This window comes from Macrotis lagotis, chromosome 1, assembly GCF_037893015.1.
Source record: "Macrotis lagotis isolate mMagLag1 chromosome 1, bilby.v1.9.chrom.fasta, whole genome shotgun sequence".
NCBI classification, from domain to species: domain Eukaryota; kingdom Metazoa; phylum Chordata; class Mammalia; order Peramelemorphia; family Peramelidae; genus Macrotis; species Macrotis lagotis.
In genome coordinates, this window is record NC_133658.1 from 706,295,011 (window position 1) to 706,313,278 (window position 18,268).

At 33.2% G+C, this 18,268-nt stretch overlaps 1 protein-coding gene across 3 annotated transcripts in view; it reads left to right on the forward strand.

Moving 5' to 3' along the window:
• Positions 1-18,268, forward strand: part of RBMS1 (RNA binding motif single stranded interacting protein 1) — a 257,733-nt gene that overhangs the window by 59,223 nt on the left and 180,242 nt on the right. The gene's annotated exons all lie outside the window — the stretch shown is intronic.

Here is an 18,268-nt window from a genome sequence, read left to right on the forward strand (position 1 = left end):
TCACAAGTTTTTATAGGTTCATGCCACATCTACTGTACTTTGCCACCTTGGGGTGGGGGTGGGGTGTCATTCATATGTAAATTCCTTGAGTTCAGGAGTCCCCTTTGATAGCTAGCTATTTCTCTAGATCAGATGAGGCAACGTGGCACAGTGGTTCTAAACTAGTATACTGGTTATAAAGTCAGGGCTTGTGTTTGAATTCTGCCACTGGTTCCCCATGGAACCTTGAGCAAGTTATTAAACTTCCCGGGCCCTCAGTTTCTTCATCTATTAGATGGTTGGACTAGCTGAGATAGCCCTTCTAATGTTTACAAAAGGCTCTTGAATGACTGCCTTTTTTTAAAAAATAAAAATAAATGGAAGCTATTTAAGGATCAGCCAGAAATAAATCTATAGGGCTGCATACCACAAAATAAATTCCATTTTGAAACTGAAGTATCGTTAACAAGTTCTAAGTTCTTATTCTTATGGAGTATTAATATAGTTGCATAGTAAATAAAATTATTATGTGTCACATCATTGATTCAGCATTGGAAGTTTCCTTAGGCCATCAAGTTTAATCTCATTTATTAGATGAATTTGAACAAATGAATTGTTATACATCTAAATAGTTGGACAGAGCGTAAGAACTTCCTTGGAAGAGTTCCTAAGAAGAGATATGGCCAAAAGATTATCAAGGTCTATTGAAAATTCTTAGGAAATAGAGTGATCTCTCTTTTTATAGTCATATTCATTGTTATCTATACAAGAAGCAATGTGCATTTTAAATAAACATATTGGAGAACTTAGTAAGTATAAACTTTAGCATCTTAATCAGTTATGAAAAGAGACTACCATCAAACAATGTTTTTGTCCTTAATAATTCCTTTGAAGTGTAGCCAGGAATTTTTAGTGTATCCTTCTTCTCCATAAAAAAAATCATTTTATTCCTGTTTTACATTTTTGGTTAAAATAATTACATTTGGTTAAAATAATTTAAAGTAGTTTCTTTGCTTATTTTTCCTCTATTTTATTTTCCAAATAGTAGATGTGTTCTTTATTCATGATTCAAAAAAAGACCAGACAAATCTCAAATCCAATAAGGAATGAGAGGAAGAGACAGAGAGACAGAGGAAGGGAGACAGAAAGAATGAGAAAGGAAAAAGGAAGGGAGAAAGGGAGAAAAAAAGGAAGAAACGAAGGAAGGAAAGAAAGAAGGAACCTTCTAAAGTTGTCAACTTTATTGTCATTTCTTACCTTGACTAAGATTAGCACCTATATTTGTGAAAATATTTTCCAAAACGTTGTCCCTTTTATTAAAATGATAACAATGTCTCCCATCTGAAGTGAAAAATTTCAATCCATATCAACCCCTAAAACATTCATTAAGTATTTATTGTATGCAATTTTTCAGTGAATTATGCATAACTTGCATCATGAAATGTTATGTTTTCATCAGTTCATCAAACCATTGTGAGTTTACGTTTTAGTTGCTAATTTTAGGAACCTCTGATCTAACTCAGCTCCCTCTTCTTTTTTTGGCAAGGTAATGGGTTTAAGTGACTTGCCCAAGGTCATACAGCTAGGGAAATTATTAAGTGTAATTAGGTCGTCTTCAAAAATGAAGGACAAACATTATTATAGTTGCTAATTTACATTAAGGAGATTAATACATCAGATATTTAAAATAAATAATGACTTCTTCGATTCCAGTAACTAATATAGTTTAAATCATAGCACATGAACATGGAAACAGACAACTGTGTATTTAAGATGCATCTGGCATTTTGGGCCACATTCCAATCAATAGTTTGAAATAACTATGTTATTTTGTTTGAGGGGCAGGTCATACCACATTGCATTACTGACAGAACAGACCACCAAGGGAGATTTGATGCACCTTCATGTAACATGAGATAATACAAACAACTTTTGTGAGCTGGAATACCTGATCCCACTTTTTTTCAGGGATATTTAAGATATAGATGGGTAAATCCCTTACTCCAAGGTGGGTTGGCATAGACTATTTATTGCCACCCAAGGTCCTGGCCTATGTCCAGAAAAGAAATCATATAAAATTGATATGATATCAGAAAGCTTATTTTGATAAGGTACAGTAAATACATTGAAGCTAACTAATTTCCCATGGAAAAACTCTTTCTCCCTTCCACACTTTTTTTCTAACCCTTTCCTATCTCAGGAGAAGAAGCTTTTTATATGTGAAACACATCTTTCTCTTTCTTTGCAAGTCACACTTTCTCCAAATAAAAAAATTCTGATTGGTAGCTATACAATTTTTTATTGTTAATTAAGATCATTGCATTTGTAGATTTGGTTGCAGAGAAATTCATTTCTGTGATCCACAAGTCTTCCAGATAAGGAATTAAATATATTAGCTCAATAGTGGCAAAGTTGTAATATTTAGTTTCAGTAAAAACCAATTTCCAGTTGATTTTTAAACATTCAAAAGTATTATAAATTAAAGAACAAAAATCCTGGAAAGAGTTTTAAAATTGTTGTTCAGTAATTTCAGCCATGGCTGACTCTTCATGACCCCATTTAGGATTTTCTTGGCAGAGATACTGGAATAGTTTGCCATTTCCTTCTCCAGTTCATTTTAAACATAAGGAAACTGAGGCAAAGAAAGTTATGTGATGTGTCCAGAATCATATAGCTACTAAATGTCTGAACCAGATTTGAACTCATGAAATTGAGTGTTCATCGCTTTAGAATCTCACACTGTATACTGTGCCACCAAGCATCTATGATCATACTTCTAAGAATGTTTTCTTTCAAATATTGAAACTTTAATACACCAAAAAACATCATTTTTGTAAAAGATTAAAATGTAGAGAATCATAACTTAGCTAACTATTATTTTCATTTAATAAATGCTTTTGTCATGATAAGGGAAACAATCATCAAGTTTTAGCAATTTGAAAATAATATACTTAGCATGAACATAACAATGCATTCATGAACAGTGTGGCCAATTTCCCTCCCTGTCTCACTGTCTAGATAGAAGTAACTCCCAAATCACCTTAGATCATCTCTCACAACAGGGGTTCTTAACCTGAAACCCATGAACTTGGCTTTTATAAAATGATATCTATATCTTTTGTAATCTTTTGTAATTCTATATAGCTAAAAGCATTATTCTGAGAAGAGATCCATAAGATTTACCATATTGACATGAGTCTCCATTCTGTAAAAATTGATCAAGAAATCCTAGAAGGAACCTGGATAGAAACTCTGGAGATCTAGGTGTTCATCCCAGACCTATTACTAAGTAGCCGTATGAGTTTTGACAATCTCTTGGCAACTCAAGTTTCTTCATCTAAAGTATAAGATGATAGAGTTCAGGCTTGGTAACTTTTATTCTTTTCAGTTTTATAAGTTCCTTTCATAAAAAAAAACCATTCTTTGATGAGATACCTTGCTCTGGTTCTTCTAAGAATTTCTTTATTTATGGTATAGTTTGTTCCTACCTGCCATCCTCCTCTCCATTACCTTCTGTGTAATGTACATTCCTAATTCTTTGGAGACTATAGCATCCCATGACTTGTAACCCATACAGCAGAGTATTTAATAACATAAAAATAAAGCTGCTTATCCAAAAATAGCCTTTCAATTCTTGCATCTATGAACAAAGTTTCTTTCATATAAAACTGAATCTCACAAATGTCATAAAATGTGACCTTTTGTATATGTATCAAAATTCTTTAATGACAGAATTGATAACATTAGTTAGATTAAGCTCAAAGATATATGTGTATATATATATATATATATATATATATTTTTTTTTTTTCCCTATTCACTAGAAATAGCATCTTATTTCCTATCTCAGAGCCTTAGATTGTTTATTAGCAAAATTGGGGATATCACTACATAATCTCTAAGATCCCTTTTAGGTGTAATATTCTACAGTATATGATTCTAATGCCTTATCATGGAATATATATGAAGCTGGGTCTTAAAGACTATGACATTGGAATGTCAGCTCTTATTAAGGTGGAAATTATCTAGTGTGGACCTAACATGGATTATGGACATGTTGTCTGAACACCAGCCTTGAGGAATTTGGTGAGACTCATTTCCAGAGTGTTGACAACTAGGTGATGAATATTTTAACAGTATCTTACAAAGATAATAGAATAAGGCATAGGATGATTTCAATCTATTTGGTATAGGGAATAACCACAAAGAAAACACAGATCCTTAAAGTTTATGTATGATCCTGAGAGGAAGTTGGAAAAAACACTTGGAATTGTCTCTGACTTTTACTTGCTTACTCTACCTCTGCTTCCTCTCAAATGTAATCCAGAATTTGACATTTTTGATTTTTTTTAACCTCCTGTATGGATAATTAAAATTTTGATGCAAATCTATGAGTGTAAGGGTATAAGGAACTGCCAGTATATACATAGCTTCCCTCCCCTCCCCCCATAAGTAACTGGACTGTAATTTGTATTTAAATGTTTCCTCAGAAACTGAGTGTTTAATTGATTTGCCCATGGTCATACAGCTAGTACGTGTCAGAAGACAGACTTAAAAAACCCCAGTACTTCTGACTAAAGTCAGCTCTTTACTATGCCAGACAAATTCTTGGGTAACTGAATAGCATCTACAAACTACACTTGAAAGAACTTCATTCCATTATTTGTGGAAAAAGATCTTAGATTCCAGTTTACCAAGAAGAAACATGTCTTTTATGCTGTGCTATCATAATTACTCTTGTGATTTCATATACAAAGTAAATAAAAAGAAAGGATTTTCTGAAACGACTTTAAGGAATGCACATAAACACATGCACACACAAAATGCATGCCAAAATGTTAAGATAAAATACTCCTCAGTGAAATGCTTATTGGGGATCCCTGAAATCTCTTTTTTATTCTTATTACCATAGAATTACATAGAGATGGACAGAGTTTAGGAAAAATTTCCATTTAATTCCAATCAGGAAATATTTGCAAAGTTCTTGCAGGATGCATATTATTGCACTTAGTGGAAGAGGAAACAATGAAAAATGCTGAAAGTAATGCATGAGAGTTTATATTTAATGTCAATGGTATTGAGACATTGCATTCGGTTTGTGAGAAATTGAGAGTTTGAAAATGCTTGGGGAGGAGGGGAGGGCATGCAGCGAAAGGGCACAGTGTTTAGAGTACAGGCTCTGAAGTCAAGAAGACATGAGTTCAAATCCAAGCTCAGATATTTGATACTTATCAGCTATATGACTCTGGGAAAGTAACTTAACTGTATTGCCTTGCAAAAAGTATCTGAGGTCGGACACTTATTCTTCTTTCTTTCATTCAGTTAGTCTGTCCAGACATGAAGATGTTAGTGGATAGACATAAGAAGAATAGGAATGGAGTCACAGAGAAGCAGGTAGATATTATTCATTTAGAAGTGAAGTTCTCATGCTTTCAGTTCAGTAAGTACTTATTAAATATTTACTGTGGGCCAAGAAGTGTGCTGGATGCCAGGACATAAATACAAAAATGAGATTGACCCTAACCCTCAAGGAACTTACATTCTTGTGCTTCATTATTAAAACTACTTAAATATCACCACTCTATCCATTTTGATTAATACTAATATTATAGATCCTAATGGATTAATTATCAATGTTGAACTAACTATGTAACAGACTTAAGCCTCTAATTCGTTGGGAGAAATGGAGGGAAATAGTAATTCATTTAAAAATGTTCATTCAATATGAAAGTATTTGGGATTCCAAATATATATATATATATGGCATTCATTGTACTAGCAGTTAAGTGATATTAAAAGTGATATTAAAAGATTACTAATAGGCCTTACCTGCCTTTTCTGTAATTAATCATCTAGACACCTAGATGAAATTTTATGAGCACTGGTGTTTTTCCTTTTCAATTCCTCAGAGAGTACAAGTTGCTTTAGTGTCAGAAACCCAGCTGACAATCAGGTCCACACATGCCAGAGTACCAAGTGCTTGGATGTAAATTTAAACATTTTAGATGTTAATTGAGAAATAGAGAGCATATTATTTTTTTATAAAAGGCTTAAAGCTCATGTTGGGAATTTGTTAGTCATCAAAAACTTTAGATGGTGAATTTGTATTAAGGGAGGAGATAGGGATTAGACCTGTAATTTCTTTGATACACAGAATTCCCAGAAGAGGAAATCCCATTTAAATAATACAGGTCAGTACATTCTCTGAAGCTTATAAACTTTAAAAACTTTCCTAGGGGATAACTAGGTGATACAGTGGATAGAGCACCAGCCCTGGAATCAGGAGCACTTGAGTTCAAATCTGACCTCATGAACTTAATAATTACCTAGAAGTGACCTTGAACAAGTCACTTAACCCCATTGCCTTACAGAAAGCAGGATACAGATACTAGAAACCAGTTACTCACATACAACCACTGGAATTTGAACCCAGATCATCCCAATTTCTTTTTTTTTTAATTTTATCTATTTAAGGCAATGGATGCTTTATCCATTGTGCCACCTAACTGCCCAGATCATCTCAAATTAAAGGCCAGATATCTATCCCCTAGGTCTGAATTGTTTCACTATTTTTTTAAAAATTTATTTTGTTCTAAACTTAAGAGATAATTCAAGCATTGCTGTAACATGGTAGCCTAGGGAGAAAAAAGATAATTGTACATAAAAATGGAAGTCTATTACATATAGCTTGCTATTCCTTTTAACTATATAATAAAGTTATCACACAACTCTTTTGTTCCTTTTTTCTTCCCTTCCTCTTCACACCCCGCCCCCAACCTAGAGATGGCTACCATTAAGCACAAATGTGTGTGTGTGTGTGTGTAAAACCATTCTATATATACTTCTCTTTATCAGTTATTTCTTAATAACATGTTAATAATAGGTTACATGAGTATTCAAGTTTTCTTAAATAGATCCTTGAAATACAGAGCTCATAACTGCCATAGTCTATGGTAGAAACATTAGGGAATCTAAATTTTTAATTGTCTTGAGTGGTTCTGAATTAAAGAAACCAGAATTTTAGTCCTCAAAACTTGTTTTCTTATAAAAAGTTATTTTTTTCAGTATCATTGTTCCTTAATAAATTGTAAATATGTGCCCCCAAATAAAAATCAAGATTATTTTTATTTTATGCAAATAATTACTGGTTTCCCCTTGAATAGGACTTTCATTTAATTTGAAATTTTATTGCTAGTATGTATGATAGTATGTCACACAAAATTATTTCCAAGTCAAATCTTAGTCATCTGTAGTAATAAGTTATAAGAGTAAGGATAGACTGTACTTCATAGGAAATCCCCAAACTTTAATTTAGCCTTCTTTACAAACTAACCTTAGATCAGGAGCCAAATTTTGAAGTTTGAATTTCACAATCTATAATTGTTGGCCAGCCTACACTTTGGTGTAGGCACCTCAGAGCTGTAAAATGACCTAAAGGCATCTTTTTTATGGGGAAGGAGCAAATTTAAATAATATCCAATCTTTGAGTAAACAAGAACTACATCAAGAACTCATAAATCACTTTTCACATTTATAATACCATTTATTCATTTCAGCATCACTAATAAGAATAATTTCCTTTTTTAATCCAAAAACTGGGTCATAATATCCGATAGTTTAAATAGATTGATTCATTATGTAATTTGGTAGCAGTTTCAAAAGCCAGAGTGAAACTTAGATATAAGTCTTTCCTCACCCCCACCTCCTGAGCAATTTGTTCATCAATTTTCATCTCTAGTAGACCTCAAAGAATATTTAGGTTCTTTGTAGAAAGACAGTATAGTTATCTGTCTTCTCAAAGAAGTCTGAGGCTAGTTGAAGGTTGCATTTGACATGAATCATCAGGACTCTGTAAAAAGAAGCTGAAATGACTCTGAATATTGTGGTCAATTTTGTGGAAGCCTAAAAATTTTCTAACAAATAATAGTGTTCAGTGCCAAGCCTAATTTTTTGAAATTAAGATTGAAACAAACAAACCTTAAAATGTCATTGATAAGAGGAGGGGGAAAGAATTGTCTTAAATATTTCCATATTTTATTTCATTTTCTCCCTCTCCCCCAAAACTTATTTTGAATTTCTTCATTACGCAAATGAATTTTCCTATTTTTTAAATATTTAGCAATAGATTAAAAATATGGGTGGAAGAATGGGAGTAGAGAATAGCAAAAAAGACAGCTTAGGAGCTTTAGGTCTGTTTTTGATAGATGCCCATATGAAATTGTGGTAAAACTTTTCATTAAAACTCATGAGACCCATTGTCAGACTTCCTTTGAGAAGTACTGCCATGGGAACCATTTACTTGTATCAGATCTTCAGTTTTGTGTTCTCAGGAAAAACTGTACATTTCAAAAGCTTAATTTAAGAATTTAAAATATATATGTCCTATGAAAGTAGAACTGATGTTTTATTTGGATGCTATCCTTCCCTTTGCAGTATATATACCACAATGGATAACAGGAGGCTTTTTTATGATTTCATACAGATAAGAGAAAATTATTTCATCTAATTCAGCCTAGAAGAAAATGCTCAAAGCAATGAAGGAAAAGAAAAAGATATTGACTGGAATACTTATGAAAGAGAATGATATTTGGATCATATAGTCCAATCTCCTTGATAGGGGCACCAAAAACCAACAGTTGGAAGAACATTTACTTCTAGTCCACTTATGATCCCTTCTCATTCAGGCAATAGAACTATTTAATCAAAATCACATTTATATAGCATTGTGACCTTTGTAAAACATTTCCTTCATAAAAATATGGTGAGGTAGAAGATATAATTAACAATGTTCCCATTTTATAGATGAGGAAATGGAATTAAGAGATTAAATGACTTGCCCAGCACTCCACTGCTAATTTCAGTGAAGTTTGAGATTGGGCGTTTATTCAATACTTGCTTTTTCTCTGTTGAATGCTCTCCCTTTAAGCTTAATTGAAGTTAAATTCAGAACCTTTCAATTCATTTTACTAAACTTTATTAAGCACTTACCACTCCCCTCAAAAAGAATCCTCTTTAAAACTCTTAAAATTAAAGATAATGTCTGCCTAAAGGAGTTTACTCTGGAGCTATTCATTCTCATGAAGTTTGCCTATGTCTTTGCTTCGCTAGAAAGTTCACTGTCCTTGAGACTTAAGTGTGGATTAGAAACTTAATTTACAGTTTGTTCTTTTTCAGTGGAGGAGGAGAGGTGATGTATACATTATCATATGTGGTGATTGTGTATTATTATTCCTTGTGTTCGTCTGGTTACGTGGGAGGATTAAGTTCCAGAGCATGATATAGGAATGAGAGAGGAATATTTTATCCATGAATGTGATGTAAAAACAGTATGTCTATAGATTTATCTTTTTTAAAAATATTTTTCTTATGCAATGCCAAGTGTTTTCCATTTATTGAACGGGGAGGAAAGCAAAGCTCTTTATACTTTATAAGTATACCCACTTCCTGTTAGAGGCCTTATAGTACCCCAAGGCAATCTCCATAGGAATTCCATGTGCTGCTGTACCATCGCTGGAAAATTTTGAATTGGTATTGAATTTTATTTTAAGGTCTTTAAGTCATTAAAAATTTGAAGCTGGAGAATGTCTCCAAAAGTTATCAGTACCATACTTCTTCTAGATAGACTTCCCTGAACTTACAGGGTTTGATATGAACACTTTGCAAATGTTAAAGCATTATATAAATGCAAACAATTTTGATTAATTATTATACATACATTTTTGATTGCTTTTTAATTTAATGGTGGGTAGTACAGCACATTCATCATGTGGTCCAGGATTAGGTTGCAGCGTGTGAGTACACTGAGAAGGGTCCTCTCAATGGGTGACAAACTTGAGGGGGTGATCCCATAGAATTAGAGAAAGTTCTTATCTAAGGTTCAGAACCAAGAATTGCTGATGTTAATTCATGATAATTATCAGAACTTCCTGTTTCTCCCTCTTCTGTTTGGGTGAGCATCAATTTTCCAAAGGTCTGTGATGAATTTACCACATGTCAGGAGTATTGTATAATTCTTAAAACTTTCTAAGGCCAGAAATCCCTCAAACTCCCCCATTCTACCCATGACTAGCCCATTCTAACATTCTTGATTATGCTATGAAAAGTTTTTAGCATCTAACTAAGGTAAAATTTAAATTAATCCCATTTTCTCTTTATCTTTATATCAATTTGTTAATGGAGCTGAGTGACAGTTATTTAGCATTCTCATCATACATTTTAGAGATATGATTAATTCATGCCTCGACCTCTTCTAAATTCAGGGCAAATAATGTCAATTTCATATTATTCTTTTGGAGCATAGTTAAACCAATTTTTGGCATTTTCTTTTTCTTCTTAGCTTTGAATAATTGTTTGTCCTTAAGATCTTATATTTTCTAAAAATATATTTCTTCTTCCTTGATATAGAGAATATGGCAAGATGCTTTGTTCCCTTTTCAGTCACATTGTTTATTCACTTAACTTGGTATATTCTTTCTTTCTATCTTCTCCCTGGTTTTATCATTGGAGATAGTTATTGCTAGCTATATTCTTTGTCCAGTGCATCTAGTCAAATCTGTTAATGTACACTGTGCAATATTGTGAGGCTATCTAATATTATCCTCAAATTAACTCTTAACTTTGCTTTTCCTTCCATTATTCCATGTATTATGGATAATTGCTTTGTTTTCATCCTTTTATATAATATTAATTCAAAAGTTACCTATTAAGCCCTTCCTTTCTTAATGTGGAATTATCATAACTCATGGAATAGTTTCAGATATTTGACATTAATCTTTAAACATTCTGAAAATGTATGCTCTTCCATAGGCTTATTTGTAGGACATAAGTATGGAGATTAGCAGCTCAAGAGCTAGGTTACCACAGCCAAATAAATTGAGGTAACATTCCAGGTCATTTAGGGGGAAAAGAATCTCCTGGGTCTCTCTGAAATTTGGAAGCAATTTTTGCTTGAGTTACCCCAATACTTACCTTTGTCTACTTTTTCAACAGAAGTCTGTTCTTGCTATCTTTTCTTTTCCTTTTTTCTTTGGTTTCTGCAAGGCAGTGTGGTTAAGTGATTTGTCCAAGGTCACACAGCTAGGTAATTAATAAGTATCTGACTCCATTTGAACTCAAGTCCTCCTGACTCTATTCACTGCCCCACCTAGCTTCCCCTCTGTTCATGCTATTCTATGTATAGCAAGTACCTTGCAAGTGACAAAATAATCGTCACACCAACGTGACATATGACATTTGATTTCTATGGAAGTCAATTTTAAATGAACTTTCAGCCTAATTTCTAATGCTTCCATTTTTCTAGATTGGTAAAATATTGTAAATTTATCAGACTTTTAATAAATTAAGATTAAGGACTTTTTGTGAGGAAGACAGAATGCTTTAATTATAAAAACTGAAAACAAATAAATTTAATTTGTAGAATACTATTCATGCTAAAGAATTCAATTGACTAAGTTTTACTAACTTCTGTATATAAAATGAGATAGTTACTTACAAATAAGTTACTCAGATAATTGGTGCTCTAAATTTAAAATATGCTTTTGCAAATAACCAAATTTATCAATGGAAATTGGTTGTTTAATTGACCAACAGAAGTCTCTATAACCCATAAACTATAGCTGAACTCTGTATGTTAATTCTCCCTCCATCCCCCACTTTTGTAAAGGGGGAAAATGCATTTAAGTTAAAATCTCAGGACTTCAGACCCATATCTCTCCCAATCATAGCATTAATTTATAGAAAATGATCCTGCCCTCTTTTTTCTCAACTACCTTGAAAAGTGATTCTTCTCTAAGAATGACAAAAGTTCCTTTTATCCATCCCCATAAAAAGGGATTAGATGCCTAGGAAGAGATTCCCAACCTGAAACATTCATACTTTTATAAGAGATATTTGTTTGTCCTATTACCATCTGCTTATCTTAACAGAATCACAAGATTCTGACTTCCACATAGTTAGAATTCAGGAGTGAATAAGTAAAATCAAAGGAAGAATTTTTTTTTTTAAATTAAAAAGTCCATTTAAAATCCTTCATAACCTATCCCTCTTCTTCCTTTCTAGTCCTTATAACTTACTTCCCAATACACTCTACAGGTATAGATATTTTATTGTTCCATGAACGATATTCAAGTTGTCAGACTTTTTTTTTTTCTTCTGACTGACCCCATTCTTGAAATTCTCTCCCACCTCAACTCCACCTACTGACTTCCTTTACTTTTAACTCTCATCTAAAATCCTCTCTTTTAAAACTGGAAACCTTCAGCAACCCCTCTTAATTCCACTGTCTTCCCTCTTATATTGTTTTTGCTTTGCTTTGTATATGTTAGTTTGTATGTACTCTTTTCCATTAGCCTGTAAAAAAATCATCAATATGTTTATTAATCATTTCCATAACTATTTTATAAAGTAGATATTTGGGGGGAATGATCATATCATTTATGAATTTTTTCTTATTCCTTTGGAGAATAGTGAATTATATCTTTAATTATCCACAACTTCTTTTTTTATCTTCAGTTTTTTTCATAGGGAGAATATCAATAATGAGTGGTTAATTTTTTTCAATCATTTGTCATTGCATTATTTGAAAGAGAGCTCATATTTATAGATGGTCCGAAAACCATATAATTCTTCACATTATCTTCACCTTTTTTGGTATTCCATCACTGAGGAAGCAAAGGAACTACACAGCATTTATGGTCTTTAAACATTTTTTTCTCCATTTCTCATGCCAAACTACTGTTGATTACTTTTTCTATACTTTTAAGATAGGCTCACTGACATCATTAATTTCAGTTTCTCCTTAGGATCAGAATTAGCAGATTTTTCCAGAAGAGTAGAACCTACTAGATTTTGTGCTCTCTTGGTATGATTTTTAAAAACCAGAATCATTTTCATCTACAAAGAAGCCTATGTAAATATGAGGGAATTCGAGGAGGGGAGCACTAGAATATGGAGAGAAAAGGAAAGATTCCTATAGCATGTGGGACTGAAGCTGAAACTTGAAGGAAACTAAGGATTCTAAGGTATGGATAAGCAGGTGTACATTCCAGCAGGGAGACAGACTGTGAGAATACAGAGACAGCAGATGAAGAATATTGTTTGTATATTATATACGTGTACTCATTTTGATAAATACAAGTCAATGATGATGAGTGTGCCTATAGAAGAGGGAGTCATCTTATTTCCCCAAACCCTTCTCTCATAGTTTATTCCCCAGGACTGATTCCTTTGTTAAATTTAGCTCTCCATAATTGAACCCCACCCACCTACTCTAACTTTATTGTCCACTTATTCTTAACATGAGGTCATAGACTTCTCTCAAGCCAATCTTTTCTTTGTCCTCTAAATATACTATGATCTTGTAAATGCTATTCCTATGGCTGGAACTCATGTAGTCTATCTCTGTTTTTTTGTTCCTTTTTTGCACCTTTGTGAATTTGAGAAATGAGAATATTTCAATATACAAAGAAAAGCAAAGAGAATATTATATATGAAATTGGTAATTTCCATTAGATGCAATCTTTAAAGTTATATTCATTTATCATATTAGTAACACAACTGCATTCTTAACCATGCTCCCTTCAGAATTTCCTTCTATTTTCCTCTGTATATTTCTTTAATGTTTTATTGATGTTCTTTAATTTATTCTTTTATTTGAATCATTATCATTACCCACCCAGTTCTCTCCCTGCATAAAAATGTAAGAGTCCTCCATTGTGAAAATAAGTACTAAAATAAATTCACATTGACTATTTCAGAAAACGAATGTCAATCAGTCAACCAACAATCCCTAAATTGACTGTGTTTCAGGGATTGTGCTGAAAGATTTAAAAAAACAAACAACTCAGTCCCACTCTTAAGGAGTAGGGATGCCAATATGAAAACGATCTTATAAATATGAGTTACACAAAGTGAATATTAGGGGTAGTCTCAAATGGAGAGCACTAGCCTAAAGAGAAACTAGGGGGGGGGGAAAAAACTATTTGCAGAAGATGGAATTTTTAAAGGTGAGCAGGGAGAGGATTTTCCTGGCATAAGGAAAATGATTGTGAAAAAAGGCATGCAGCCTGGAGATTGAGTTGCATTCATTCTGTATCTCTAGTCTGGCACCTCTCTACAAAGATCATTATCTCCATTTTCCATATCATATTCTGCTCAAATGTCCAGATTGAAGTTGCTTCCATAAAGTTTTCCATGAATAACTTGGAGTTACACCGACGTGATTTTTGGAGTCCCATTGCATTTTATAGTCAATATCATAGAGTTTATTACTTAATTGTCCTCTAATTGCTGTAAAGTTGTTCCCCCTACTAGATTATTGCTCCATGAATCAATGATCAGCTTTATACTTCTATTTTATCATCTTCCTTACCTCAGGTCTAGTTATCTTGGGTAAATAGTAGATAACTCAATGAATAATTATTGACAGATTTAGTTGAGATTGGAACTTCAAAGTTTACTGCTTTTACTTAGATTTCTCTAATTAAGTAATCAGAAGTATTCAAAAGTAGAAGAATTCCAATAATAACTGCTTTGGGAAGTAATGTGTTATATATATATGTTACTCCCCACTTGGGTTCTTTAAAGGAAAGCTTGTCAAAAATTTTTGTAGGGAACATCATTATCCATTTTTGTTCTTATCTGGTTTGGACTAGATGAAAAAGGCTGTAGTCCCTTCCTACACTTAGATGTTAGCTTTCTGGGGCTCATTTTTTGACAAAATTTTAATAAACGCCCAAATTCATCACATCTGGATCCTTGAGCAATTTGGGTGGCCTAGTGATTAAAATGTTAGCCCTGGAGTCAGGAAAAATTCAGATGGTTACTTTGGGCAAGTCACTTCATCTGTCTCCTATTTCCTCAACGGTAAAATGGTGATAATAACATAAAGTAGGCAATATCTCAGGGTTATTGTGAGGATTAAATAAGACTATATTTGTAAAGCACTGAACACAGTGCCAGGCACAGTAGGTCCTCAATAAATTTTTCTTTCATTCTTTCCAAATTCCCAAGTAGTGAACCTCAAACTTACCTCTCTTCAATTAAGTAATAATGTAATTCATTGTTTTAAACTCTTCTGCTCTATTTACTGAAATTAGCTTTAAGACTATTAAATTATAGCTACCAGAGATTATTATTTGTGTAGTTCCTAGGATCTTAGGTTCTAGAGGCACAAGGGACTTTAGTGGTTATCTATTTTAATGGAAAGTTGAAGAAACTTCATTTGAGATCCAAAGGAAAGAAAAATATCACAGAATCTCAAAGTGGAAAGAGACCTCAGAGGTCATGGAGTTCAACCCATATCTGAATAACCTGTCCCACATTTGCTTCTCCGCTAATGAATGGAAGATCTTCCAAGAGAGACAGTACCGATTTTAGAAACCTGTCATTGTTAAGAAACTGCCCTTGGATCAAATCTTAAATCATCAGAGATAGTGAGTAGTAAAGCTAGGATTGAAACAAAGATCTGCTGTCCCAAATCCATTGATCTTACTACTACTGTAATCTCTAGAATATGTTGTTTTTATAGTTGGACTTTATTATATTTTTTGCATATGTGATTTCATTTATAGGTTTAATTTTCTCTTCATACATAGTCTCTTATTCGTTGACATAGCTAATCAACCCTAACTTGATATCATTTACATAATTTAATGCCTTAACTCTACAAATCTTCACTGTATCATTTAGAATATACTTCCACTATCTCTCCATCACTATCTCCCTCTTCCTTTAAAATATTTCTAAAATTTTTTTTTATTTAAGGTAATGGGGTTAAGTGACTTGCCCAAGCTCATACAGCTAGGTAATTATTATGTATCTGAGACTGCATTTAAACTTAGGTCCTCCTGACTCCAGGACCTGTGCTCTATCTACTGCGCCACCTAGCTGCCCCATTTCCTTTAAAATATTAACCAAGACTTGCCATCTGTACAAAGCTTTGAAGCAAGCCTCAAACTCACCTGACTTTGTTTTGGTAATAATTTGCTCATTTTGACTTGTATATAATGCTTGTAAGTAGTTAAAATTAGGGGTGTGTGTGTGTGTGTGTGTGTGTGTGTGTGTGTGTGTGTGTGTGTGTATAGTCCTACTTCTATTAGGCCTTTGAATATATCTTGCTCATTCCAGACTCCAAGCCTTTGCTCCTGTTGTTCTACCTTTTCCATTCCCAATCACTATCCTTTAAGACTTAGGATCAAGTGCCCCTTCTAAGTAAAGGGTTTATTTCCTGACTTTTCTGACCCACACTAATTATTCATTGGTAGAGCACATGTCATTGTTCTCTGTCAGTATTGACTTCAGCATTAGGAGTTCTAGGCACAGAAATTCGAATTCTCCAACAAAAACCCTTACTTTTACTTAATAGATAAGATTTTGAATTACTCAAGGTACATAACTTTTAAATGGCTTTACCTTGGATATAGAATAGCAACAGAAGAGGCTGAATTTGAATGTTGTTCTTCCAGGCTCCAAGCCTAGATATGGGCTTGCTCTGTGTATTTTACCAAAAAAAAAAAAAAAAAAAAAAAGGAAAGAAAACAAAAGAAAAAGTAAACATGCTTAAGGTTTGTGTTTTCATGCTTTTGCTTTTCCTGTTTTATTGTATTTTCCCATTTGTATTTATTTTGTATTTTTTTAATGAGATTATAAATTCTTGGAGAGTGAAGACCATTTTTTCTTCTCTTTGTGACCCCTACTTGTACTCAAAGTGATATATTTGAAAGTGTTTTTGACTTCCAAACAGTGTTTCTTAAAAAAAAGATAATCACTCTCATGTCTTTTTTCGTGATCCGCTTTTATGATGGAGTTTGCAAATCTGATTCTCCCTGACTTTTAAATTACTTTTTATTATAAAAAGTATTTCTTTTGAAATTCTTTTTATTCTGTAGATATTTTAACCTTTGATTAACATTTTAAATTTCCTTTTATTATATTATTACAACAATCTGGTCAAAGACAATGATACTGGAACTTCACAGAATCCACAGAGAGAACTGTGACCCTAAAACAGTTCCACAAAAAAAAAAAAGTCAATCCATGAAGCTGCTTTTTCGTGGTTTAGCTTGTGGTTTCCTGAGAGTCAGGCCATGACAGCTGAGGTTGTCCAGGGCACTTCTGCTGATAGTCCACAGGTCTGAACTCCAGGGGTTTGTGGGCAGGATGTTCTCAGTAGAGTATCAGGACAGGACTTTAACCCATACAGCATTAACAAAACATGTTTTTCCATACTTTGGTTTAGCAACATGCATTTGAGGGTCTCAGGAAAAAAAGAAATAGTGAGAGACAGGTTAATTTAATGTGTTAGATGGGACAGAAGTAATTGTGAGGACAATGGGAAGCCTCTTAACAAAGGATGATATAAATAGATTAAAATAGGTATCAACTATTGTATCTACTTACTGAATATCCATTTTGAAGCTCAGAGTTTTTCTCTGAATTCGAAGATCTAGTATTTTTGTTTGTTTTTTTATATACAAAAATGGGGGGGACTTCTAATGTGTACTATTCTTTACATATTTTCAAACAGGTAAATAAAAATTTATTAAATTTCACCAATTTACGGAAGAAGATTGTGAGGAGTATTTGATGGCTTCTAATGAGTGAAGCCTGCTGTGTGCTGGGTGAATAATTTACAGTTTGTCATTACTGGAGCAAGAATTAGAGGTAATGGTTTTGCTAGAAAACTAACACAGAGAGCATCTTGTTTTCTCTGCCAGTAATGAAGATTCCAGTGTCCTCGTTTCTTAGACAACTTGGAACATTATTATTATTGGCAATAATACTACTATTAATAGTAGCTTTTTTTCAGTGAGGGCAAGAATCCAAGGATGAACTTTAATTAATAGAAAAGTATTTAAGTACCTACTATGTGCAAGTCTATCAAATAAAGGAATGCTGAAGTGAGTTTGGTTATCTGAAGTATTCAAGCAAAGGTTGATCATCTAGATGCTTCTAAGACCCTTTCTGACTTTTATTGTATGAAAATAAAATAAGTGCCACCAGAAAGATAGTGTCAGAAATTCTATTTATGATTTCCAACCAGAAAGTAGAAAATAAAACTGTTTAAGTCTTGTTCCTGTGAGTATCTACCTTTAAAACACCAGTTTCTGCCTCTGTTGATCCTAATAAAGAAGGATTACACTGTTTGTCCAGAGAGGGTGGAGGAGGGGGGGGGATCAGGTAATCACAAAGAAATAAGACTGAATTAGTTGGAGTAGTTTTTTTGTTGTTATTTTTCTCTAGAAAATCTATAGTGAGTCCTTTTGTTAGGGAGGCATTTGAGTAAGCCTGA